The 27,560-nt window shown below is 40.6% G+C and overlaps 1 long non-coding RNA gene across 1 annotated transcript; it reads left to right on the top strand.

The window, feature by feature from the left end:
* On the top strand, nucleotides 1-23,633 carry LOC141279569 (uncharacterized). The gene is made up of 3 exons (XR_012334064.1): nucleotides 1-958; nucleotides 2,559-2,751; nucleotides 20,613-23,633. It is a non-coding gene; the product is annotated as an uncharacterized lncRNA (long non-coding RNA).
* The last annotated feature ends 3,927 nt before the right edge of the window (nucleotides 23,634-27,560 follow it).

The following is a 27,560-nucleotide window of genomic DNA, read 5'->3' as shown; positions in this document are numbered from 1 at the left end:
GGAGGAGGAGGGCAGTGTGGAGAGACATCTCTACCCCACTGTCTATTGCGCCCACTCCCTGTCCCAGCCCTGGGACAATGCAGGTCGACACAAAACCATAAAGTGGTTAAGGTTTGGCTTTGTTTGTGCCCTACCTATATGCCTCGTTTCTCTTTGTCACCTTCTAACTTTTTCCCAGTTTATGGACTAAATGTTACTGCTCGGTTCCAGGGCTGAGGAAAGGAAATTTGATCAATCAGTAACCAGGACTGGAAAACTCAAACGCTAGCAGAGGCCAAGGGAAACAAGCCAGATCAGCTGGGCAAGAACCAGTGACCACGGCCTGATTAAAGGGGCAGCTGCTTCCCTGCTCAGGAACATGATTCCAGGGTTGCCTGATTTTGTGTTTTGCATAGTCACCCTTGTTATGAGCCTTGGCATCATCAGGAAAAATTTTCCAAGACTGGGAAAAAGACAAAAGAGATTATTGAGCATCCTTTCAGTGGACTGTGTCCTTTCAGTGAACTGCGTCCTTCCAGTGGACCACAGGGTGTGGTCTCTTGTGGACTCTTCAGGGATCATCTGATTCTCATAGGCGTTAGCACCATTGATGGATCTCGGGATGGGGAGACTATCCTGTATTATCCAGGTGGGCCTAGTATAATCCCCAGGGTCCTTAAAAGTGAAAGAGGGAGACAGGAGAGTCAGAGTCAAAGAAGAAGATGTGACAATGTAATCAGAGAACCTGGGGTGCTGCAGAGTGAAAAAGACTCAACCAACCATTACTGCCTTGAAGATGAAGGAAGAGGACCAGAAGCCAAAGAGTTGGGGTAGCCTCCAGAAGGTGGAGAAAGCAGAGAAACGGATTCCCCCCCTAGAGCCTCCAGAAAGAACATAGCTTTGCTGACACCTTGATTTTAGCCACGTGAAACCCATTTTGGACTTCTGCCCTCCAACTGTAAGATACTCCAACTAAACTGTAAGATAATTTGTGTTGTTTTAAGCTACCAAGTTTTTGGTAATTTGTTACAGCAGCAGCAGAAAATTAACACCAGGGTTGGTTTTGTTTTTTTGTTTGTTTGGTTGGTTGGTTTTACAACCTGTAGAGGTAGAAGTTAAATTGTAGAAAATTGAGAGAAATACAAATGCTTCCTGTCCATAGCTGTGCAAATGATTTTTGTTCATAGAGCTCTAAAAATATACTGTCTACTGCGTTAAATTCTCCTTTGAATTTTAACATCCTAATGGTTTTTTTCATTCATCAATAAGTTGAATAAAGTCTTTGACATGTGTTAATTTTATATTTGCATAAGCCCATATTATTAAATTTTAAAAAAATCTATACTCCAGTATAATTCATATACATTCATATTATGTTCATATGCTGTACCTTGTGCCTTTGAATTTAAGCTCTAGTAATACTTTTTTTCTTTAGTTTTTTTTTTTTAGTAATACTTTTGAATCCACTGTGATATCCCTCACTAATCTGATTTCTATTTTTCAAGTAGGCCAATTATCACCAATTTCAAAAAGGCATGTGTTAGCAAGGGCTGCGGTTGGGATCTCCATGGGAAGGGGTTACATTTACCAAGATTTTGACCAGGATGAGGTAACTCATTAGACTTGGGAAAGTGTCAAACAGTGTATTTTTTCATAGCTAAAGCCTTAAGGAGTATTTTCTACTGATGCAATAGATATGTGTTTTGATATTTCTTTTTGAGAGACATGCTAATATCTTCCATAGCATCTACTGCTGAATGTACTTATCAACAGGGACCGGGAAGATCAAAAGCACTATATATAGGAATTCCTTGGTGGTCCAGTGGTTAGGACTCTGAGCTAATGTCCTGCAGGCCACATGTCATGGCCAAAAAAAAAAGAACGACATGCAGAAGTAACCGGTCAACCTTGCAACGCGGGGTGGTGGGTGGACTGGAGGGCTGAGTGATGGGGTGTGAGGGATGGAAGCCTTCTCCACACAGCCTGCCACAGCTGTGCTCAAGGGAGACATAGCAACTGCCGCTCCTGCTGTGGGAGGCAGAGACCAGCCCCACAGCTGGAGGCTTGAGGCTCAGAGATGTTAAGTGGCTTTGCTCAGGGTCTTACAGAGAATGAATGGCTGACCACTGAACTCAGGTCTTTCCCAGTCCAAAGCCCAGCTTTTTGGTCACACTCCGAATTTAAGCCCGGGCCTGTGCCATGCAGAGCGTGTAGTATAATGCCCTCAGGACGAGCAGTACTGCTTCAAGAAGTTTTGGGTTGTCACAATAGTTGGGGGACACTACTGCCATTTCGAGGGCACGGCCAGGCCCGCTAAGTTATCCTGCAATGAACGTGACAATCCCGCAAAATGAAGACGTGTCCTGCATACTGTCCAACTTTTGAATGTATCAGTACTCACGCAGCTGAAAAACTGTCCAAAGGTATCTGAGTCTAAAGCCTAACTCCCTTTTGTATATAAACACAAAATATTTTTTACATGGTTTAAACGTACAGTGAATTTCTCAGGAATACAACTATGTAAGTTAAGGGATGACGGTACTTTGTTTTTTTTGTTTGTTTGTTTGTGTTTTTTGCAGTTCGTGGGCCTCTCCCTGTTGTGGCCTCTCCCGTTGTGGAGCACAGGCTCCGGACGCGCAGGCTCAGCAGCCATGGCTCACGGGCCCAGCCGCTCCGCGGCATGTGGGATCTTCCTGGACCGGGGCACGAACCCATGTCCCCTGCAACGGCAGGCAGACTCTCAACCACTGCGCCAGCAGGGAAGCCCAGATGGTACTTTGTTTTGTTCAGAATTTTGTCTGAAGTTGTTCACCGATTTGGAAAATCATGCCAGGGACAGCAATGTATGGGATTAGAGTTGTCAGTACAACCAGTTGTGTTTGTCTTTATTTGTGGCTGTTTGAATTTATAGTGAGTCTGCTTTAAGCATCTGTTATTTCATTACATGTTCTAGTATAGTTGTACTTGAACATTTGTTTCATTTGTAATTATACTATTATTAATTCTTATTTTATTTGTAATTATAGTAATTATTTACTATAAGCCATTATTCTTTTATTTCTCCTTTATACCATGGGGGCAACAAACTGATTATCTTTTGAAATTATCTGTAGATTTAATTTCATTGTAGTATAGGGGGGCGGTGATACAAAATATTTGTTATAATAGGTGGGGAGATTAAACCACTATAGTGGAGTGAGCATTTGGCCAGGAAACAGCAAAATCTTTATCGAGGATCTTGGTCCTGCCACTTATTTTGAGCATGTCACAATCTCCCAGAGACTGCTTCCTCTTCTGTAAAACGAGCATAACCTCAGCCTTCTACTTTCAGAGTGCTTGTATTAACCAAATGACATCATGTAAGTAGCACAGAGGTATAAGGATCATCTCTCAATGTAGCCCATGAATAGAACATGCTTTTTGGAAATTAAACTGAATACTGAACAATGCTCTTATCACTCAGGGTAAGTAAATTTAGGCTTAAATTGTTTGCCTAAAAGCATTGAATAGGCACTTGACAAAAGAAGATATCCAAACCATATGGCTGATAAGCTCATGAAAAGGTGCTCAACTTCATTAGTCGTCAGGGAAATGTAAATTAAAACTACAAGGCAATACCATTACCCACCCACCAGGATGACTAAAATGAAAAACAATATACCAAGGTTGCCAAGAACATGAAGCAAGAGAAGCTCTCATACATTGCTGATGAGAATGTAAATTAGTACCTACAACACTTTGGAAATCTGTTTGCAGTATCAGTGAAAACAACCCTACAAACTGGCAATTCCACTTTTAGTTATAAAGTCAGAAGAAGTACCCAGAAATGTGTACTTACATTTCCCAAAAACTATGTAGAAGAATGTTCATAGAAGCATTCTTTTTTCAAAAATTGAAGTATAATTGATTTACAATGTTGTGTTAGTTTCTGGTGTACAGCAAAGTGGTTCACTTATACATGTATATGTTTATATATATAAAAGCAATGAGAGTGAACCTTATGCAACAACATAGATTAATTTCACAACTTTCAGCAAAAGTCATATACACGAGTATATATTGTTTGGTTCCTTTTATATGAAATCCAAAAGCAGACAAAATTAATCTATGATGTTAAAAGTCAGATCAGCGTGGGACTTCCCCGGTGGTCCAATGGTTTAGACTCCGTGCTTCCATTGCAGGGGGCATGGGTTTGATCCCTGGTTGCGGAACTAAGATCCAGTGTGCTGCCCGGCCAAAAAATAAAGTCAGAATAGTGGTTACCCGGGGGTTGAGATGTGACTGGACGGGAGCATTAGGGAAATGCTAATAATGTTCTGTTTCTTGATCTGGGTGCTGGTTACAAGGTTGTGCTCACCTTGTGAATATTGATTGAACTGTACATTTATGATTTGTGCATTTTTCTATGTTTATTTTTTTCCTTTTTTCAAACATCTTTATTGGAGTATAATTGCTTTACAATGGTGTGCTAGCTTCTGCTTTATAACAGAGTGAATCAGCTATATATGTCCCCATATCCCCTCCCTCTTACGTCTCCCTCCCACCCTCCCTATCCCACCCCCCTAGGTGGTCACAAAGCACTGAGCTGATCTCCCTGTGCTATGCAGCTGCTTCCCACTAGCTATCTATTTTACATTTGGTAGTGTATATGCGTCCATGCCACTCTCTCACTTTGTCCCAGCTTACCCTCCCCCCTCCCCATGTCCTCAAGTCCATTCTCTACGTCTGAGTCTTTATTCCTGTCCTGCCCCTAGGTTCTTCAGAACCTTTTTTTTTTTTAGGTTCCATACATGTGTGTTAGTATACGGTATTTGTTTTTCTCTTTCTGACATACTTCACTCTGTATAACAGACTCTAGGTCCATCCACCTCACTACAAATAACTCAATTTCGTTTCTTTTTATGGCTGAGTAATATTCCATTATATATATGTGCCACATCTTCTTTATCCATTCATCTGTCAACGGACACTCAGGTTGCTTCCATGTCCTGGGTATTGTAAATAGAGCTGCAATGAACATTGTGGTACATGACTCTTTTTGAATTATGGTTTTCTCAGGGTATATGCCCAGTAGTGGGATTGCTGGGTCATATGGTAGTTCTATTTTTAGTTTTTTAAGAAGCCTCCATACTGTTCTCCATAGTGGCTGTATCAGTTTACATTCCCACCAACAGTGCAAGAGGGTTCTCTTTTCTCCACACCCTCTCCAGCATTTATTGTTTGTAGATTTTTTGATGATGGCCATTCTAACTGGTGTGAGGTGATACCTCATTGTAGTTTTGATTTGCATTTCTCTAATGGTTAGTGATGTTGAGCATCCTTTCATGTGTTTGTTGACAATCTGTTTATCTTCTTTGGAGAAATGTCTATTTAGGTCTTCTGCCCATTTTTGAATTGCATTGTTTGTTTTTTTGATATTGAGCTGCATGACCAGCTTGTAAATTTTGGAGATTAATCCTTCGTCAGTTGCTTCATTTGCAAATATTTTCTCCCATTCTGAGAGTTGTCTTTTCGTCTTGTTTATGGTTTCCTTTGCTGTGCAAAAGCTTTTAAGTTTCATTAGGTCCCATTTGTTTATTTTTGTTTTTATTTCCATTTCTCTAGGAGGTGGGTCAAAAAGGATCTTGCTGTGATTTATGTCATAGAGTGTTCTGCCTATGTTTTCCTCTAAGAGTTTTATAGTGTCTGGCCTTACATTTAGGTCTCTAATCCATTTTGAGTTTATTTTTGTGTATGGTGTTAGGAAGTGTTCTAATTTCATTCTTTTACATGTAGCTGTCCAGTTTTCCCAGCACCACTTATTGAAGAGGCTGTCTTTTCTCCATTGTATATTCTTGCCTCCTTTATCAAAAATAAGGTGACCACATGTGCGTGGGTTTATCTCTGGGCCTTCTATCCCATTCCATTGATCTATATTTCTGTTTTTGTGCCAGTACCATATTGTCTTGATTACTGTAGCTTTGTAGTATAGTGTGAAGTCAGGGAGCCTGATTCCTCCAGCTCCGTTTTTCTTTCTTAAGATTGCTTTGGCTGTTTGGGGTCTTTTCTGTTTCTATACAAATTGTGAGATTTTTTGTTCTAGTTCTGTGAAAAATGCCATTGGTAGTTTGATAGGGATTGCACTGAATCTGTAGATTGCTTTGGGTAGTATAGCCATTTTGACTATACTACCATTGTATCAATCAATGTATACTATACATTGATTCTTCCAATCCAAGAACATGGTATATCTCTCCATCTGTTTGCATCATCTTTAATTTCTTTCATCAGTGTCTTATAGTTTTCTGCATACAGGTCTTTTGTCTCCTTAGGTAGTTTATTCCTAGGTATTTTATTCATTTTGTTGCAGTGGTAAATGGCAGTGTTTCCTTAATTTCTCTTTCAGATGTTTCATCATTAGTGTATAGGAATGCAAGAGATTTCTGTGCATTAATTTTGTATCCTGCTACTTTACTGAATTCATTGATTAGCTCTAGTAGTTTTCTGGTGGCATTTTTAGGATTCTCTATGTATAGTATCATGTCATCTGCAAACAGTGACAGTGTTACTTGTTCTTTTCCAATTTGTATTCCTTTCATTTCTTTTTCTTCTCTGATTGCCATGGCTAGGACTTCCAAAACTGTTGAATAATAGTGGTGAGAGTGGACATCCTTGTCTTGTTCCTGCTCTTAGAGGAAATGCTTTCAATTTTTCACCATTGAGAATGATGTTTGCTGTGGGTTTGTCGTATATGGCCTTTATTATGTTGAGGTAGGTTCCCTCTATGCCCACTTTCTGGTGAATTTTTATCATAAATGGGTGTTGAATTTTGTCAAAAGCTTTTTCTGCATCTATTGAAATGATCATATGGTTTTTATTCTTCAGTTTGTTAATATGGTGTATCACATTGATTGATTTGCATATATTGAAGAATCCTTGCATCCCTGGGATAAATCCCACTTGATCATGGTGTATGATCCTTTTAATGTGCTGTTGGATTCTGTTTGCTAGTATTTTGTTGAGGATTTTTGCATCTATATTCATCAGTGATATTGGTCTGTAATTTTCTTTTTTTGTAGTATCTTTGTCTGGTTGTGGTATCAGGGTGATGGTGGCCTCATAGAATGAGTTTGGGAGTGTTCCTTCCTCCACAATTTTTTGGAAGAGTTTGAGAAGGATGGATGTTAGCTCTTCTCTAAATGTTTGATAGAATTCATCTGTGAAGCCACCTGGTCCTGGACTTTTGTTTGTTGGAAGATTTTTAATCACAGTTTCAATTTCATTACTTGTGATTGGTCTGTTCATATTTTCTATTTCTTCCTGGTTCAGTCTTGGAAAGTTATACCTTTCTAAGAATTTGTCCATTTCTTCCAGGTTGTCCATTTTATTGGCATAGAGTTGCTTGTAGTAGTCTCTTAGGATGCTTTGTATTTCTGCGGTGTCTGTTGTAACTTCTCCTTTTTCATTTCTAATTTTATTGATTTGAGTCCTCTCCCTCTTTTTCTTGATGAGTCTGGCTAATGGTTTATCAATTTTGTTTATCTTCTCAGAGAACCAGCTTTTAGTTTTATTGATCTTTGCTATTGTTTTCTGTTTCTATTTCATTTATTTCTGGTCTGATCTTTATGATTTCTTTCCTTCTGCTAACTTTGGGTTTTGTTTGTTCTTCTTTCTCTAGTTCCTTTAGGTGTTAGTTTGTTTATTTGAGATTTTTCTTGTTTCTTGAGGTATAGTTATAAACTTCCCTCTTAGAACTGCTTTTGCTGTATCCCATAGGTTTTGGATCGTCGTGTTTTCATTGTCATTTGTCTCTAGGTATTTTTTGATTTCCTCTTTGATTTCTTAAGTGATCTCTTGGTTATTTAGTAGCATATTGTTTAGCCTCCATGTGTTTGTGTTTTTTACGTTTATTTCCCTGTAATTCATTTCTAATCTCATAGCATTGTGGTCAGAAAAGATGCTTGATATGATTTCAATTTTCTTAAATTTACTGAGGCTTGATTTGTGACCCAAGATGTGATCTATCCTGGAGAATGTTCCGTGCACACTTGAGAAGAAAGTGTAATCTGCTGTTTTTGGATGGAATGTCCTATAAATATCAATTAAATCTATCTGGTCTATTGTGTCATTTAAAGCTTGTGTTTCCTTATTTATTTTCATTTTGGATGATCTGTCCATTGGTGTTAAAGTCCCCCACTATTACTGTGTTACTGTCGATTTCCTCTTTTATAGCTGTTAGCAGTTGCCTTACATATTGAGGTGCTTCTATGTTGGGTGCATATATATTTATAATTGTTATATCTTCTTCTTGGATTGATCCCTTGATCATTATGTAGTGTCCTTCCTTGTCTCTTGTAACAGTCTTTATTTTAAAGTCTATTTTATTTGATATGAGTATTGCTACTCCAGCTTTCTTTAGATTTCCATTTGCATGGAATATCTTTTTCCAGTCCCTCACTTTCAGTCTGTATGTGTCCCTAGGTCTGAAGTGGGTCTCTTATAGACAGCATATATACGGGTCTTGTTTTTGTATCCATTCAGCCAGTCTATGTCTTTTGGTTGGAGCATTTAATCCATTTACATTTAAGGTAATTATCGATATGTATGTTCCTATTATCATTTTCCTAATTGTTTTGGGTTTGTTATTGTAGGTCTTTTCCTTCTCTTGTGTTTCTTGCCTAGAGAAGTTCCTTTAGCATTTGTTGTAAAGCTGGTTTGGTGGTGCTGAATTCTCTTAGCTTTTGTTTGTCTGTAAAGGTTTTAATTTCTCCATCAAATGTGAATGAGATCTTTGCTGGGTAGAGTAATCTTGGTTGTAGGTTTTTCCCTTTCTTCACTTTAAATATGTCCTGCCACTCCTTTCTGGCTTGCAGAGTTTCTGCTGAAAGATCAGCTGTTAACCTTATGGGGATTCCCTTGTGTGCGTTATTTGTTGTTTTTTCCCTTGCTGCTTTTAATATTTTTTCTTTGTATTTAATTTTTGATAGTTTGATCAATATGTGTCTTGGTGTGTTTCTACTTGGATTTATCCTGTATGGGACTCTCTGCACTTCCTGAACTTGATTGACTATTTCCTTTCCCATATTAGGGAAGTTTTCAAGTTTAATCTCTTCAAATATTTTCTCAGTTTCTTTCTTTTTCTCTTTGTCTTTTGGGACCCCTATAATTCGAATGTTGGTGCATTTAATGTTGTCCCAGAGGTCTCTGAGACTGTCCTCAATTCTTTTCATTCTTTTTTCTTTATTCTGCTCTGCAGTAGTTATTTCCACTATTTTATCTTCCAGGTCACTTATCTGTTCTTCTGCCTCAGTTATTCTGCTATTGATTCCATCTAGAGAATTTTTAATTTCTTTTATTGTGTTGTTCATCATTGTTTGTTTCATCTTTAGTTCTTCTGGGTCCTTGTTAAATGTTTCTTGTATTTTCTCCATTCTATTTCCAAGATTTTGGATATCTTTACTATCATTATTCTGAATTCTTTTTCAGGTAGACTGCCTATTTCCTCTTCATTTGTTTTGTCTGGTGGGTTTTTACCTTGCTCCTTCATCTCCTGTGTGTTTCTCTGTCTTCTCATTTTTCTTAACTTACTGTGTTTGGTGTCTCCTTTTCACAGGCTGCAGGTTTGTAGTTCCCATTGTTTTCGGTGTCTGCCCTCAGTGGCTAAGGTTGGTTCAGTGGGTTGTGTAGGCTTCCTAGTGGAGGGGACTGGTGCTGTGTTGTGGTGGATGAGGCTGGATCTTGTCTTTCTGGTAGGCAGGACTGCGTCTGGTGGTGTGTTTTGGGATGTCTGTGACCTTATTATGATTTTAGGCAGCCTCTCTGCTAATGGGTGGGATTGTGTTCCAGTCTTGTTAGTTGTTTGGCAAAGAGTATCCAGCACTGTAGCATGTTTGTCATTGAGTGGAGCTGGGTCTTAGCGTTGAGATGGAGGTCTCTGGGAGAGCTCTCGCCAGTTGACATTACGTGGAGCCGGGAGGTCTCTGGTGGACCAATGTCCTGAACTCGGCTCTCCCACCTCAGAGGCACAAGCCTGACACCCAGCCGGAGCACCGAGACCCTGTTAGCCACACGGCCATGTACTTGGGGAGTTTCTTGCCTTTTGGGAGGTCTGAGGTCTTCTGCCAGCATTCAGTAGGTGTTCTGTAGGAGTTGTTGCACATGTAGATGTATTTCTGATGTATTTGTGGGGAGGAAGGGGATCTCCACGTCTTACTCCTCTGTCATTTTGAAGGTCTCCTCTATGGTTTTTTTTTTGGTGGGGGAGGGGCGGGTACGCAGGCTTCTCATTGTTGTGGCCTCTCCCGTTGCAGAGCACAGGCTCCGGACACGCAGGCTCAGCGGCCATGGCTCACGGGCCCAGCCGCTCCACGGCACGTGGGATCTTCCCAGACCAGGGCACGAACCCGTGTCCCCTGCATCGGCAGGCGGACTCCCAACCACTGCGCCACAAGGGAAGCCCTATGTTTATTTTAATTTGATTAATTTTAAAGAGTTGATGAAAGAAAAAAATAGTGTGAACCTAGGCTTGTGCTGCTTTGGCCATATGCTTTGCTTTTTCTCCTTGTGACCAAGCCCTGGCATGTTTACGGTTCCATTTGTGACCACACAGCAGAACAAATTTAATGGGCTCCTATAGGGGTCAAAGTCAGCTTCAAGGTCCTGCAATCCAAGAATAAGGGGATGTCAGGTCCACCTTTATGCAAAATACAAGAAAGGCATTTACATAGGTTGTTAGTTTTCAGTTTTTCCTTCTCATTCTGGAAGGCGGGCGGGTGATGTCAAAAGAAGTGAGAATGTATTACACAAGATGTTTGTGAAAACACCTTGTACACTGCAAAGCATTAGGAAAAAAGTTATTAATAGTGGGCAAGGGTAAGTGGGAGTACTGGCTTTGGCAGGCAGAAAGGAATGGTAAATTAGAAAGAGACGACGAAGAGCTCTGGTGGTATTTTTATTTTCCTCCTTCTCTTCCCCCTCCCTCGGATCCAGGCGAACTTTGAGTCTTTTGGGGCTGTATCCGACCCTGGCGTTTGTTCTCCTCGCCAGGTGGAGTCCCATTCTCCGCCGCGAGAGGGCGGTATTGCTACACTGAGCTGGGGTCTCAACTGCACAATTAAGAGGATTTTACTGTGAGCGCTGAGGGAGTGGCCTGGGTTTAATCCGGTTTTGAGGACAAGACCACAAACTGGGCAAATCCTCCTTTGTCCCGTCCTACCCCAAGCGAGTCGTGGGGAAATTGTGGAGTTGGAGGACAAGGAAGGATTTTGCACGTCGTATTTCATCTCTGGTGTATTCAAATGCAGGGCACGGGACTGGGAAGTTCAGGAGTGCTTTTTTATGCCGACTAGTGGAGAATAGAACAGCCTTTGCAAGAACTCCTCGCAGAACCCAAGTCTCTCTGGACTAGATTCGTGGGGGCTTTCAAAAGCGGAATATTGATACAAAAGACTCCCCATCAACATTTTCCCTGTTGAACGATTTTACCCTCCCCAACGCTCCAGCCCTGTGACTTCTCCTCTCCAACTCCACCTAAATTACGTACACCAGAGCCAAAAGGAACCTAAATGGTCATTTACTCATGTGATTCTCAAATTATGCACAAGGATCGCCAGCATCAAAATCAGCTAGGTGCTTGTTAAAAATTAGATAGGACCCTACCCGAGATTTACTGAGTTAGAACCACTGGTTGGGCCAGAAACCTGCATTTTTAAAACAGGCACACGCACCAATGCCCCCTCCACTACACGCAGGTGGTGGTGGACACTAAATTTTGAGAAGTTCTTATTTAGTTCCCTCTCCCCAATTTGCAGAGGAAGAAACAAAACTCGGACAAAGGTCAAGTGACTTGCCCAAGGTTACCCAGCTGGTTTGCATCATCCCTACAACTTAAATTAAGACCCTGAACCCTGACCTCACACTAGTAGCCTTTGCTCCATTTTTCTGAGAGTCCTAGAGTTTTGAAGAGGTGCCATGGGGGTTCAACAAATATTTGATTGTAAGGTAACCTGCTTAAAAGAAAAACAAAAACCTGTTATCATTGGCGACTTCTTACAGTGTGAATCAGGATTTTTAAAAATATCATGTCAAAAAAAAAAGTGGTTCTGAAGAACCTAGGGGCAGGACAGGAGTAAAGATGCACACGTGGAGGAAGTCCTGATAGGAGGTTGTTGGCCTGGGAAAGCTGGAGGTGGGCTGACTAGATATGGGGTATCCTATGTGATTGGTTTGGGGAGCAAATTTGGCTTTCTCTGCTTGGTCCTGAGTTGGAAGCCAGGGCAAAAATTAGAGAAGTTGGCAGTCATTGACTTGGTCAAGTCCTGACTGTTGCTCTGGGCCAATTTCCTGCAGAGGTTGTGGTTTGGCTTCCTAGACTGGTTGCTGTGGGTCAGGGTTCAGTTATCATATAAGGTCTGGCCGTTGTCTGTATTTTCAGTCTTTCAGCAGTATATGCCGTGTTTCACTTAAGTCCCATCACAACCCAGTGAGATTGTTAACATTATTATAGTTGCCGAAATATTGGCTTTCCTGTGCACCAATGCCGAACAGAAATACGGAGGCAGAGATTTTGGAGCAAGAGAGAGATGGCTTTATTTTTCTGCCAGGCAGAAGGGAAGACACAACAAGCTAGTGCCTGAAGAACTGTGCCCGCCTTCTTGGGGAAACGGACAAGATTTTATACGTGGGGCTCGCAGTCCAGGGTATATGATAAGGATCAAAGTAGTGAAGGTATTGCATTCTTTTTCTCCCTTGCATTATTTCAAAACAGTCATAGCTGGCTTCAGGCAGCCCGGTAATTGGGGTCCGGCAGCCTGGTAATTGGGTCCGTTTGTCTGTTTTATCGGCTGGTGACCTTCTTTCTGAAATGCAAAAGCTACAGGGGATGATCTGTTACAAGGGGACGTAGGGAATGTATGGTGCGGGGATGCAATAGGTTAAGGAGTGATAGGCACAGGATGTAACTCACACAGAGTCAGGGGTGATAGGTGCAGAAAGTAATTTACATAGTGTCAGGGAGTGAGGTTAGCTTTGTGAAGTACAAACCTAGTTACAGACACTACAGATTAGTGACAGTTAAAATAAAACTAGGAGTGATTAACTCTTTCAGTCCAGGTTATGTTTCTTCTCTAGCCTGTTCACTGTTCCCTTTATTTTCCTTGTTCTCAGGAGAGGAGGGAAAAAAAAAACCCTGACTTCTATTTTTATCGCAACATTATTTCAGCTTTATGAATGAGAAGTGGAGTTGCAGAGAAGTTAGGAAACTTGCCTAAAGTCAAGCAGCTAAGAAGAGGTAAATCTGGGTCTTGAACCTAGGCAGACTGACAACAGAGCCCTGGGTTTTTCATTAATATGCCATATTTCTGTCTCTGCTCTACAGAAAAAAAATTGTAGAAGTTGACAAGCTGTTTAAAATTCATATGAAAACGCAAAAGACCTAGAATAGCCAAAACAACTTTGAAAGAGAATAACAAAGTTGGAAAACTAACATTACTGAATTTTAAGACTTCTTATAAAAGAATGTATAGAGTATACATACAGACACACACACACACATATATATATATATACACTGTCATATATATATATATATATAGAGAGAGAGAGAGAGAGAGAGAGAGAGAGAGAGAGTTTATTTTTGAAACATATCCAAAGACAATTCAATGGAGAAAGGACAGTTGTTTCAATGAATGAGGCTGGACAATGAGCTTCAACCTATACCTCATACCATATACAAAATTAAGTCATAATAGATCATAGACCTAAATGAAAAATCTAAAACTATAAAGCTACTAGTAGAAAACATAGGAGAAAATCTTTGTGATCTTTGATTAGACAAATATTTCATAGATATGACACTAAAAGCACAATCAATAAAAGAAAATTTTGATAAATTGGATTTCATCAAAATTTAAAACTTCTGTTCTTGAAAAGACACTGTGAGAAGAATGAAAAAGCAAGCCACAGACTGGGAAAAAATATTTGCAAAACACATATCTGATAAAGGACTCGTGTCTCAAATATATAAAGAGTTTTGGAAACTCAATAATAAGAACAGACAACTCAATTTTTTTTAAGTGAGCAACAATTTGAACAAACATTTCCAAGAAGATATATGAATGGCAAATAAGCACATGAAAAGATGCTCAACATCATTAGTCATTAAGGAAATGCAAATTAAAATCACAAAGAGATATTGCTGCATACCCATTATTGTATAGAATGCCTGATTAAAAAGACTGATCATACCAAGAGTTGACAAGGATGTTGAGGAACTGGAACTCTCATAAATTGTTGGTGAGAGTGTGAAATGGTACAAGCACTATAGAGAACAGTTTGGTAGTTTCTTAAAAAGTTAAATACATCTACCACATGATCTAGCCATTTCACTCCTGCATATTAAACTAAAAGAAAAGAGAGCATGTGTCCACACAAAAACTTATGTTTCAATGTTCATAGCAGCTTTATTTTTATTATTATTATTTTTTTGGTCTGCGTCACGTGACATGCAGCATCTTAGTTCCCCCACCAGGGATTGTGGCATGTGGGATATTAGTTCCCGCTGCAGTGGAAACTTGTGGTCTTAACCACTGGACCAACAGGGAAGTTCCTTACAGCGGTTTTATTTTCTTAAATATTTATTTATTTTTTTTGGCTGCATCAGGTCTTCGTTGCGGCACTCGGGCTTCTCTCTAGTTGTGGCATGCAGTCTTCAGGGCGAGCGGGCTCAGTAGTTGTGGTGCCTGGGCTTAACTGCCCCACGGCATGTGGGATCTTAGTTCCCTGACCAGGGATAGAATCTGCGTCCCCTGCATTGGAAGGTGGATTCTTTTACCACTGGACCACCAGAGAAGTCCCCAGCAGCTTTATTTTATTTTATTTTTTCCAGAAACTCTATTCTGTTTTAATGTAAAGCATCATAAGTCAATAACATTAAGAATTATATTCATGTACCTACAGAATAGGGGGATTTGTCAAGTCTGCTCTTTAATATCTAAATAATAGCTTAAATTAGCTCTCTGATGAAAATAAAATGTCACATATGTAATTTGAAATTTTCCAATTTTCCCTTTAACCAGTAAAAAGAAACAGGTGAAATTACTTATAATAATATATTTTAAAATGTAATATATAAAAATATTGTCATTTTAAAATTAATTAATATATTAATAATGAGATATTTTACCTTTTTCATATTAAGTTTGTAAAATCTGTTGTGCATTTTACACTTACTGCACACATGTTAAATATTGATTGGAAAGACTTTATCTGTATTTAGATTTCATAAAGTTTATAATCAAATTATTTGACTCATATACTTGATTTTTTCCAAACATACTTAAATATTTTCCAAACATTTAAATGTCATATTTTAAAATTAATGTTTAAATAAAATTAAAATATAAACTCCACTGTTGTCCTAGCCACATTTCTTTTCTTTTTTTTTTATACAGCATGTTCTTATTAGTTATCTATTTTATACATATTAGTATATACATGTCAATCCCAATCTCCCAGTTCATCCCCATCCCCCTGTGACTTTCCCCCTTTGGTGTCCGTACGTTTGTTCTCTACATCTGTGTCTCTATTTCTGCCTTGCAAACCGGTTCATCTGTACATTTTTCTAGATTCCACATATATATGTTAATATACGATATTTGTTTTTCTCTTTCTGACTTACTTCACTCTGTATGACAGTCTCTAGGTCCATCCACGTCTCTGCAAATGACCCAGTTTCATTCCTTTTTATGGCTGAGTAATACTCTGTTGTATATATGTTCCACATCTTCTTTATCCACTCATCTGTCGATGGGCATTTAGGTTGCTTCCATGACCTGGCTATTGTAAATAGTGCTGCAATGAACATTGGGGTGCATGTGTCTTTTTGAATTATGGTTTTCTCAGGGTATATGCCCAGTAGTGGGATTGCTGGGTCATATGGTAATTCTATTTTTAGTTTTTAAAGGAACCTCCATACTGTTCTCCATAGTGGCTGTATCAATTTACATTCCCACCCACAGTGCAAGAGGGTTCCCTTTTATCCACACCCTCTTCAGCATTTGTTGTTTCTAGATTTTCTGTTGATGCCCATTCTAACTGATGTGAAGTGATACCTCATTGTAGTTTTGGTTTGCATTTCTCTAATAATTAGTGATGTTGAGCAGCTTTTCATGTGCCTCTTGGCCATCTGTATGTCTTCTTTGCAGAAATGTCTATTTAGGTCTTCTGTCCATTTTTTGATTGGGTTGTTTGTTTTCTTAATATTGAGCTCCCAGCAGCCTTATTTTTAATAGCCAAATATTGTAAACAACCCAAATGTCTATCAACAGGTAAACTGATTAGAAAACTGCAGTATATTCATATAATGTATTGCTACTGATCAGTAAAAGTAACAAAATATTTTTTTGTAACAGCTTTAGAGAGATATAATTTACATACCATAAAATTCACCCATTTAAAGTATACAAGGCAAAGGTTTTTCGTATACTCACAGAGTTGTGCAAACCATCACCACAATCAATTTGAGAACATTTCAACACCCCACAAAGAAAACCTGGGTACCTCCCTGGTGGTCCAGTGGGTAAGACTCTGCTCTCCCTATGCAGCAGGCCCAGGTTCGATCCCTGGTCGGGGAACTAGATCCTGCATGCATGCCGCAACTAAGTCTGCATGCCACAATGAAGCACGCCGCAACTAAGACCCGGTGAGGCCAAAATAAGTAAATAAGTAAATTAAAAAAAAAAAAAAAAGGGCTTCCCTGGTGGCGCTAGTGGTTGAGAGTCCGCCTGCCGATGCAGGGGACACGGGTTCGTGCCCCGGTCCGGGAAGATCCCACATGCCGCGGAGCGGCTAGGCCCGTGAGCCATGGCCACTGAGCCTGCGCATCCGGAGCCTGTGCTCCGCAACGGGAGAGGCCACAACAGTGAGAGGCCACGTACCGCAAAAAAAAAAAGAGTAACTTTAAAAAAAAAAAGAAAACCTGCACACCTTCAATTTTCCCCCCAACTTTTGCCCCCAGCCCTAGGCAACCTCTAATCTACTTTCTGTCTCTATACCTTTGCCAATTCAAAACATTTCATTAAAAAATGGAATCATGCGATATGTGTTTGTGTGTGTGGCTGGCTTCTTTCACTTAGCATAATGTTGTCAAGGTTCAGCCATGCTGTAGCATGTATCAGTACCTCATTTCTTTTCTTTTTTTTTTAAATTTTTATTTATTTGGGTGCGTTGGGTCTTCGTTGCTGCACTTGGGCTTTCTCTAGTTATGGCGAGCGGGGACTACTCTTCGTTGTGGTGCGCGAGCTTCTTACTGCGGTGGCTTCTCTTGTTGAGGAGCGTGGGCTCTAGGTGAGCGGGCTTCAGTACTTGTGGCTCATGGGCTTAGTTGCTCCGCGGTATGTGGGATCTTCCTGGAACAGGGCTCAAACCCGTGTCCCCTGCATTGGCAGGCAGGTTCTTAACCACTGCACCACCAGGGAAGTCGCTCATTTCTTTTTATGGCTAAACAATATTCTATTGCATGAATATATCACATTTGATTTATTCATTCATCACATGATGGGCATTTGGGTTGTCTCCACATATTGACTATTATGAATAATGCTGCTATAAACATTTGTGTACAAGTTGTACGCACATGTATGTTTTCATTTCTTTTGGGAATAAATGTAGGATTGGAATTGTTGGGTGAAATGGTAACTCTCTGTTTAACTTTTTGAGGAACTGCCAGACTGTTTTCCAATGTGGTTGTACCATTTTACATTCCTACCAGCAGTGTATGCGAGTTATGATTTTTCTACATACTCATCAATACTTGCTATTATCTGACTTTTTAACTATAGCCATCCTAGTGGGTGTGAAGTGATATCTCATTGTCGTTTTGATTTGCATTTCCCTGATGACTAATGATGTTACGCAACTTTCCATGTACATTTGTGTATCTTCTTTGGAGAAACGTCTATTCAGATCCTTTGCTCATTTGCAAAATTGGATTGTTTGTCTTTTATTGTTGAGTTGTAAGGGTTCTTTACGTAGCGTAGATATAAGTCCCTTATCAGATGAATAAATTATTAATACACCCAACAACACGGATGAATCTCCAAATAATTACACCAAGGGAATTCCCTGGCGGTCCAGTTGTTAGGACTCTTGTGCTTTCACTGTCGAGGGCCTAAAGTCCCATAGGTTGTGCAGCACAGGGAAAAAAAAAAAATTACACCAAGTGAAAGAAACCAGACAAAAAAGTGTAAATACTGTAGACTATGTAAAATTCTAGAAAATGTGAAATAATCTGTAGTTACAGAAAACAGATCATGGACAAGCAGAGGGAGAGTTTTGGGGGAAGTGCAGGGAGGGAGGGTCTACAAAAGGCCACAAAGAAACTTTTGGGGATAATGTCTATTTTCATTATCTTGACTGTGGTGATGGTTTCATGGGGGTACACATAAAATTTATCAAATTACACACTTTAAATGTGCAGTTTATTGAATGTCAATTAACCTCAATAAAGCTATTTTAAGAGTCCAAGGGAAAAAAAAAAAAAAGAGTCCAAGGGACTTTACAATCCTCTATTACTATTTTTTCACCCTGAAAAACTCCCTCCCAACTGTACTCCCCCCGATTTATTTTGCTCTTCTACCCTCACCAATGTTCTCCAACATCTCCCATCCCACCTGGCTCTATTACTGGACACACCCTATTTCCTGTCACATTTATTGGTGCTTCTCTCCCTAAGGCTTCCCAGGTCCCAGGACAATGCATACTTAAGGCCCTTGCAGAATTTAGCCCAGTGTCTCAGTTCTGTTTAACGTGGTGGTTAAAAGCACAGACTCTGAGACAGACTGCTTGGGTTCCAATCCTGGTTTTTCTATCCTGACCTTAAGCAAGTTCATTAATTTTTTTATGCCTTAGTTTCCTCCTATAGAAAATGGGCATAAATTGAGTGCTCACCTCCTAGCGTTGGTGTGATGATTAAATGAATTAATGTATGTAAGATGCTTAGATCAGTCCCTGGCACGTGGTAAGCATAGGTAAGGCTTTGCTATCATTTATTCTTGGAACAAGGATGGAGATTTGCCAAAAATTTGGTGGGCAGCTATTTCTGGGTAGAAAGAATTTTCAGGATGTATGGGAAGTAGCTTCATCATGGTTTTCTCTTTGTGGTAGGGTCTATTGCTGCTGGCCCTTCTCTTGTTAAAAAATTCTGATTGGTGACTTTTCTTTGTTGTATATTTCCGTCCATGGTACCTATAGACATTGAGGGCATGGTGAACCTGTTATTAAGGGGATACACAAAGGTAGCACGGGGCAAGTTTATCGCATAGAATTGAAATGAGCTCTAAGACTTTGAACATTTGTTATGTGAACCTGGGGAAGGCAGTGGTATACTCCAAAAGCTGTTTTTTCCAGTAATCTTTTTTGGTCAGAAATTTGGTAACTCACTCCTTGATTCATTAGCACTGTGAAAACAAGGTAGAACAGAGAGCAGAACACAGACTTATTCTGTGGATCCAGCAGAGCACACTGACCCTAGCACACCTCTCCCTGGGGGACCCCTCCTTTCTCTTTGCTTGTTGACCCAGGCTTGTAAGGCTTCCCTTTACCTAATAAAGCTTAATCCTTCACCTATGCTGAGTAATATTCTAGAATGCATTCTAAATCCTGGAAGACAATAGGTGATGACCCAGAAAGGCTCCCATGGCATGACAGAAACACACTGAGAGTCATACAGTCTATTCCTTTGTCTCAATTCCTGTTTATTGTTGACCTGGGGACTAGGATGATTCTCTGAGCAGAGAGGTCCCTACAGGTTAATTAAAAGGTGACCATATAAATATTTCCGTAAATTAAACCAAGGCAGTGTACTTAGTTCTAGCTGAATCTCGATACTAATTGGCTTCCTTTGACCAAATTATAAGGCCTTCTTTTAAAACTTTTAAAAATTTCTAAATTATTTTTTTAATTGTGGTAAAAAATGTATGACATAAAATTTACCATCTTAACCATTTTTAAGTGTACAGAGCAGTACTATTAACTATATTTACATCGTTGTGCAGCCAATCTCTGTGTCCATTAAACAACTCCCCTTTCTGCCCAGCTCCTGGCAACCACCATTCTACTTTCTGTTTTTATGAATTTGACTACCCTAGATACTCATATAAGTGGAATCATACTGTATTTATCTTTTGTGACTGGCTTACTTCACTTAGCTTAATGTTCTCAAAATTCATCCACGTTGTATCATGTGTCAGAATTTCATTCTTCTTTAAGACTGAATAATATTCCATTGTATGTGTACACCACATTTTGTTTATCCAATCATCTGTTAGTGGACATTTGGATTGCTTCCATCCCTTGGTTGTTATGAATAGTGCTGCTATGAACGTGGGTGTACAAATAAGTTTTCAGCTTCCTGCTTTCAGGGTTTTTTTTTTATTATATACCTGGAAATGGAATTGTTGGATCATATGGTAAAGGCTTCCTTTCTTATCTTGGAAAAAAAGCATTATTTTAATGTTAAAATGAACTGACTTTATCTTGGAATAGAAAATAAAAACTGCATGAATTTTTAAGATAAAACATAAAACTTCAAAGTTGTTTCATGTTATCATAAGCTGTATAGGATTACTCCTCATATTTTTCCTCTTCTCTCCCTTTAGGGCATCTTTAGTGGAAAGTTTGAAAAGCACTATTTCAAGACAAGTGGATTTAAAAAGGCTTTCATCAGGATCAGGAATGTAAATTCAGTACTTGCCTTAATACTGTGTCCCCAGAAGAACTTTGAATTAAATTGTAACAGAAAGTTTGAAGGAATCACATACTGTTTATGTACCCATCTCTAAACTGTATGGCTGTTAGCATAACTGATGCCATCTTGGGCCCATTCAATTCCTCCTATTCTTCCACTGACTCTACCTAGGGCTGACCTGTATAGTAAACTCTTCTCTGTCACAAGGGCTTTGTAGTTATAGATATTGTTTAATGATCGTTAGGTCTAGGTGGCCTTTATGCTCTATTCGTCCCCAAACAGTGATGAAAACCTTCACTGCTATATTCCCGGCACCGAAGAGACTAGTTACCTATTCATAAATCTTGGCTCAGGAATGCACTTCTTGTTTCCAAGTGTATAGCCCCTAACCCTAGGTTAATTATGAAATTGTCCCAATGGCATCTTGGCGGTGCGGAGTGCAGCTGTGAATGCTTCTGGATCGTTATCTGGCCAATCCCACCCTGTGAGTAAGTTACCGTATGATAAACTGATTCATTGATTATATGGAGCTACCGGCATCATTTTTCGGTCTCAGGATACCTTCTCAGTTCAGTGGGCACTTTTTTCCCTCCATCCTCCAAAACTAAACTCTTTTGGGTTTTCTTAAATAATACATAGATTCAGTGCTGCATCTTTTCCTTCTTTCATCCAGGTGAGAAATGGGCTCTTTTAGATCCTTACCATTTATTCGTTACATTGGCATAGATGCCAGACAAAGAAATAAAAGCATCCCAATTGGGAAGGAAGAAGTAAAACTATCTCTATCTGCAGATGATATGATCTTGTATATAGAAAGTCCTAAAAAATACACTAAAAAACTTTTAGAACTAATAAATGAATTTAGCAAGTTTGCAGGATACAAGATCGATTGTATTTCTATATACTTACAGTGAACAATCCAAAAATAAAATTAAAAAACAATTTTATTTATAAAAATAGGAATAAACTTAACAAAAGAAGTGCAAAACTTATACTCTGAAAACTACAAACACTGTTGAAAGAAATTAAAGATCTAACTAATTGGAAGAACATCCCATGTTCATGGATTGGAAGACAACATTGTTAAGATGGCAATACTCCTCAAATTGATCTACTGAATCAGTGTAATCTCTATAGTGTCTCAGCTGAGTTCTTTGTAGAAATTGACAAGCTGATTCTAAAATTTATATTGAATTTTAAGGTACCTAGAATAGCCACAATTATCTTAAAAAAGAAGAAAGTAGGAGAACTCACACTTCCCAATTTCAAAATTTAAAATAAGGCAATGGTGGGAATTCCCTGGTGGTCCAGTGACTAGGACTCTGTACTTTCACTGCTGAGGGCGCAAGTGCAATGCCTGGTCAGGGAGCTAAGATCCCACAAGCCATAGAGCATGGTCAATAAATAAATAAATTAAATAAAATGGAATAAGATGAAATAAGGCAATGGTGATCAAGACAGTGTGGTACTGGCACAAGGATAGACATAGAGATCCAAGGAATAGAATTGACTGTCCAGAAACAAACCCATACATCTATGAGCAACGGACTTTCAACAAGACTGCCAAGACCGCTTAATGGAGAAAGAATCGTCTTTTCAACAAATGGTGCTGAAAAAACTATATATTCACATGCAAAAGAATGAAGTTCTCACACCACATACAAAAATTAACTCAAAATGGATGTGTTGGGCTGCACCCCGCAGTGCTGCAAGCCCTGTCTTGCAGCTTCAAGACTGAAGAAAAAAGAGCCAGGGGTCAGTGACAAGAGACATCAGGGGTTTAATGGAGCAGGGAGCTAACATGTCTGAAGCAAGGTCCTGGAGTGACACCCCACCGTGCCCAGCAGATGGCAGGCGGAACATGGCAGTGATCTTCACTACCAGGGGAAGAGGGAGATTACTAGTTATAGGGGGAATTGATGTCAGGTTGGCTCATCAGTTGCCAGGGCAACCAGCAGTGGGGCACGCCCCTCACTGCCGCTTTGATAAACTAACATAGTGGCGATAGTTCTGATCTAAAGATTAGAACAATCACTAGCTGGGGCCAGGAGCAAGTACATAGGCATTTACTAATTAGGCTCTATGATTAAGAGGGAGGGCCAGTCATGTAAGCAGGGTGTAGGTGAGGCAGGGACTGGTGGAGCAGGGGATGTACAGAGAGCAAGAGAACAGCCATCTTGGGTCACCTGATCATACAGGATACAAGATATAAAACTATAAAACTCTTTGAAGAGAACATGGGGTAAATCTTCATGACCTTGGATTTGGCAAAGGATTCCTAGAAATGACACCAAAAGCATGAGGAGCAGAAACAACAAATAGATAAATTGGACTTTATCGAAATTTACAAATTTTGTGCTTCAAAGGACACTGTCTTAGTCCATTCGAGCTGCTATAACAAAATACCACAGACTGAGCAGCTATAAACAACAGAAATTTGTTTCTCACTGCTCTTGAGGCTGGCCATCTGAGATCAGCGTGCCAGCATGGCTGGGAGAGGACCCTCCTCTGGGTTGCAGACTTCTCATTGTGTCCTCACATGGCACAAGGGGCTACGGAGCTCTGTGGGGTCTCTTTTATAAGAGCATAATTCCATTCATGAGGGCTCCACTCTCATGACCTAAGCACCTCCCAATGGCCCTATATCCTAATACCATCACATTGGGCATTACAGTTTCAACATATGAATTTCAATGGGAGCACAAACATTCAGCTCCCACCATCGAGAAAGTGAAAAGACAACCTACAAAATGGGAGAAAATATTTACAAATCATATTGGATAAGAGACTTGTATCCAGTACATATAAAGAACTGTTATAACTCAATAATAAAAAAGATAACCCAATTTAAAATGAGCAAAGCATCTGAATAGGAATGAAGTACTGACCCATACTACAGAGTAGATAAATCTTGAAAACATCATGCCAAGTGAAAGAAGCCAGTCAAAAAAGGCTATATAATATATGATTCCATTCATATGAGATGTGCGCAACAGCGAAATCTTTATGTAGAGAACATACATTAGTGGTTGCTTAGGGCAAGGGTGGGGAGAGAAGGGCATGGGGAGAGGAGTGATAGCTAAAGGAGATGGGGTTTCTTTTGAGGTGATGAAAATTGTTCTAAAATTGGTGATAGCTGTACATATTTGTGAATCTCCTAAAAATCATTGAATTGGACACTTTAAGTGGGTGAATTATACCCTATATGAATTATATCTCCATAAAGCTATTTAAGAAAAAAAAGAGGGGGAGGAGTTTATTAGAAAGACACAGGCTCATGTAACCCTAGGGTGGGGCTGAAACTGCTGGGCCCTCAGAGGCCCTGGAACTCTAGCCCAGAGGAGGAGTCCTCACATAATCCCTAATTTACAGCATCAACACCACCCGGGAGTGCCTTAGAAAAGCAGATTCTTGGGCCACACGCAGACCTACCGAACCACATGCTCTGGGGGCAGGGCCCAGAAAACAGCGTTTTAAGGACGCCTCTACATGAGGGATGCTGATGCAGGTTCAAGTTTGAGAATCACTTGAGCACTGTGTAGAAGCCAGGAAGCTTCTACCTCACCTCTGTATGTGTTTCTTTCAGGGCACATGTATCCTCTGTTGTTACAGGCAGATTTTCTGCACTGCCCATCCTCTCCCACACCTCACAGCAGTCTTCATGATAGGAAATGGCCACCAACCATTCCCGAATTTAAATCTCTTTTGGACCACTAGCCAAATTGTGACTAGCATCCACTTCCAATTGCAAATTCTGGGGGAGGAACTCAGGGGGCCCAGTTTGTGTAAGCAACCTCTTCAAGGTTGTTCCCGGTGTAACCTTTGAATGGAGGAAGGTTGGGATTGGGAAGGGCGAGTTCCCAGAAAAGAGGTGACGGAAGCAGAAAAAACAATGGGTATCCCTGATGGGAGGCAAGAGAAGAAAATCTAGGATGATTAACCATTGTCGTTTGCCTGGGACTTTCCTAGTTTTAGCACTGAAAGCCTCATGTCCTGGGAAAACCCTGGGTCCTGAGCAAACTAGAACAACTGGTCACCTGAGAATTGAAGGGTGGGGCGGGAAGGGAGGGGCTTTCACTTGGGGGTGGGCACAAAAGGAAGAGAAGGAGCTTGTAAGATTCTCAAGTGAGGGCATTTAGAGATGTTGGTGCATTTTTGGTTGTCGCCATGACTGAGGTATGCTACCGACACTCCACAATTCTGACAATGCTTGAGTCAGACTTGCACAAGGAAGAATCGTCCTGCCCCAAATGCCAGTAGCTCTCCTGTTGAGAAACCCTTCCATGACAAAATGAAGGCACGACCAGCAACCTAGCTGCACATTAGAATCACCTGGAGCTTTAAGGTACCAAGATTGGAGCCCCAGACCTAGCCCCAGGGTTTCTGATTTAACTGGTCTAGAGAGGTACCCAGGCATCACCACCCCAGGTGATTTTTTTTCTTTTTTTGGTGTAGGATATTCGTTTCGGCATGTGGGGTATTTTTTGTGGCACGCAGACTTCTTAGGGGATCTAGTTCCCCGACCAGGGATCAAACCCGGGCCCACTGCATTGGAAGCACTGAGTCTTACCCACTGGACCACCAGGGAAGTTCCTCCTCCCTCCGCCCAGGTGATTTTAATGTGCAGCTGGGTTGATAGGCACCATTGAGAATCAAAGTGACATCAGGGAGGGCTGAGCTGTGGAAGTTGAATTCTTGGGAGGTGAAGTATTGGGGCACAGGGGGAAGAGGGAAGTTGGGATGTCTGAGGCTGTAGAGCGATCTAGAAGGCTGGAGAACAATGATGAGGGCGTTGGGTTTGTTCATGGAAAGAGGCCCTGGAGTCTGGATCCAGCAGCATGGAACCAGAGCAGGTGCGTGCTCAGTGCCTACTAAGAGTAGAGTGGGAGGGAATGTGGATCTAAATATCTAAATTCTTCCAGAAGCAAGAGCCAGCTGGTAAACACTTTGACCCCAGGAATCACGGAGATGCAGGCACTGTGACAGGTGTGACAGTGTTTACTGGTGCTTGGCTGGTGGAGTAGCCGAGCCTTTGGCTTGTTTATAGCCTGGGTAACTCATTAAGCTACCGTTCCTCCTGTATTTGAAAAGCCTGTTGGTTTGGGGTAAAAACTTGGGATTTCTAAGTGCCTCAATAAGACCAGAAGTGACAGTTTGACTCCATATTTTTGTAAAATGGTAATTACGTCACAGTTGTTTACAATGAGCCAATTCCAAAGCACTTTCACGTGATCTTACTTGGTGCTCCTTGTGTGTTGGATGGGCAGGTATCATGCCCCTTTTTCCAGCTTATGAAGGTAGTTACTTGGCTAGAGTCATATGGCCATAAAGTGGTGGTGCTGGGACTGGCACCAGGGGGTCTAATTTTTAGGATAGCCCTCTTTCCACCATGCTGTACAAGAGAGAGTTATTTTTTTTCTCCCTACAGCCAAATGGAGTCTTCTGCATTTGTGAGGGAAGTGTAATCTGTCAGCCTGGGTGGGTTACAGTTTGACCCATATCATACCAGCCCCAATGTATTGCTTAATACCCTGAGGTAAAACTGGACTAAAAGTCAAAAACCTATGGATATAATATGACTTATAGAAATTAATCTTGTTGGGAGAAAGCTACTTTTCCCCTCCTCTATGTCTGGCTTCCAAAGAGAAGAGTTCAACGGGTGAAGGAAGACTTTGTGAGGGATTAAGGAGAAGGAATCGGGGCAGCTTGGACCTTTACTGAACTGTGTATGTTTTTTCTCTACCATTGCCCCTGGGTTCTCTGTACAGTATTTTTTTTTTTATTTTTCTGAAATGAATTTCACCTTGTTAATGTTCAGAAAAATTCAAACCTATTCTGTTTTCCCATCCCTGTTTATCAGAACTGTCCCTCAGGACATCCGTCTTTAAACTTTAAAGGCTCCTTTTGACTGTGGACAGTTAATTTGTGCTCTCCGTATTCCATAGAAATTCATGATCTCTATTCACCATCCTACTCTCCCAGGCCCTCTCACCAGTTTGAATTTGCTTTGCAAGTGAAACTGGGGGAAAAGCTGGCCATGACCGAGGGCAGTTCTGAGCTGAAGAACCAGACAAAAGCAGGTGATATCCTCAGCACGTGAGCCCTGAATGTGGGTTTAATTGAAGGAAAGAGGTTTGTCCAATGCTGGGTTTATGGCCGTCTCAGGTTGTGCATCTGGAGGAATATGGTATAGAATATGTGCCCTATGGGTTGAAGTTGGGCCAGGAGAGGTCTGTGCTGTGCAGCCTTTTGGCAAACAGCCACTAAGATTCAGTCACACTGGCTCCTGACAATTATGGCTTCAAGTTTATAGTGTCACTGTTTGGAAAAAAACACCTGTGTTGTTTTAAAACTGAAAATAATCATTATAAAGAAAAATTCAAATCATAGAAGCCTTATTAATGCATTTAACAAATATTTATTGTGTCCCTGCCATATGTCAGGCACCATTCAAAGCACTGGGGATATGAGAGTGACCTAGAGTCTACACGTTAATGGAGGGAGTAGCCAAAAAATAATAAAAATATGGAATATGTCAAGGGGTGATGTTATGAAGAAACACAGACAGAAAAGAAAGTAGAAACCACTCAAAACCCCATCCCCCAGGGCTTCCGTGGTGGCGCAGTGGTTGAGAGTCCACCTGCCGACGCGGGGGACACGCGTCCGGGAGGATCCCCCATGCCACGGAGCGGCTGGGCCCGTGAGCCATGGCCTCTGAGCCTGCGCGTCCGGAGCCTGTGCTCCGCAACGGGAGAGGCCACAACAGTGAGAGGCCCACGTACTGCAAGAAAAAAAAAAATCCCATCCCTGGAGATAACCTTTGTTAACATTTTGTTGAAAATCCTTCCAGACCCCTCTC

Source organism: Tursiops truncatus, chromosome 9 (genome assembly GCF_011762595.2).
Source record: "Tursiops truncatus isolate mTurTru1 chromosome 9, mTurTru1.mat.Y, whole genome shotgun sequence".
In the NCBI taxonomy this organism is placed as follows: Eukaryota; Metazoa; Chordata; class Mammalia; order Artiodactyla; family Delphinidae; genus Tursiops; species Tursiops truncatus.
This window is presented reverse-complemented; position numbering and strand designations above follow the sequence as displayed.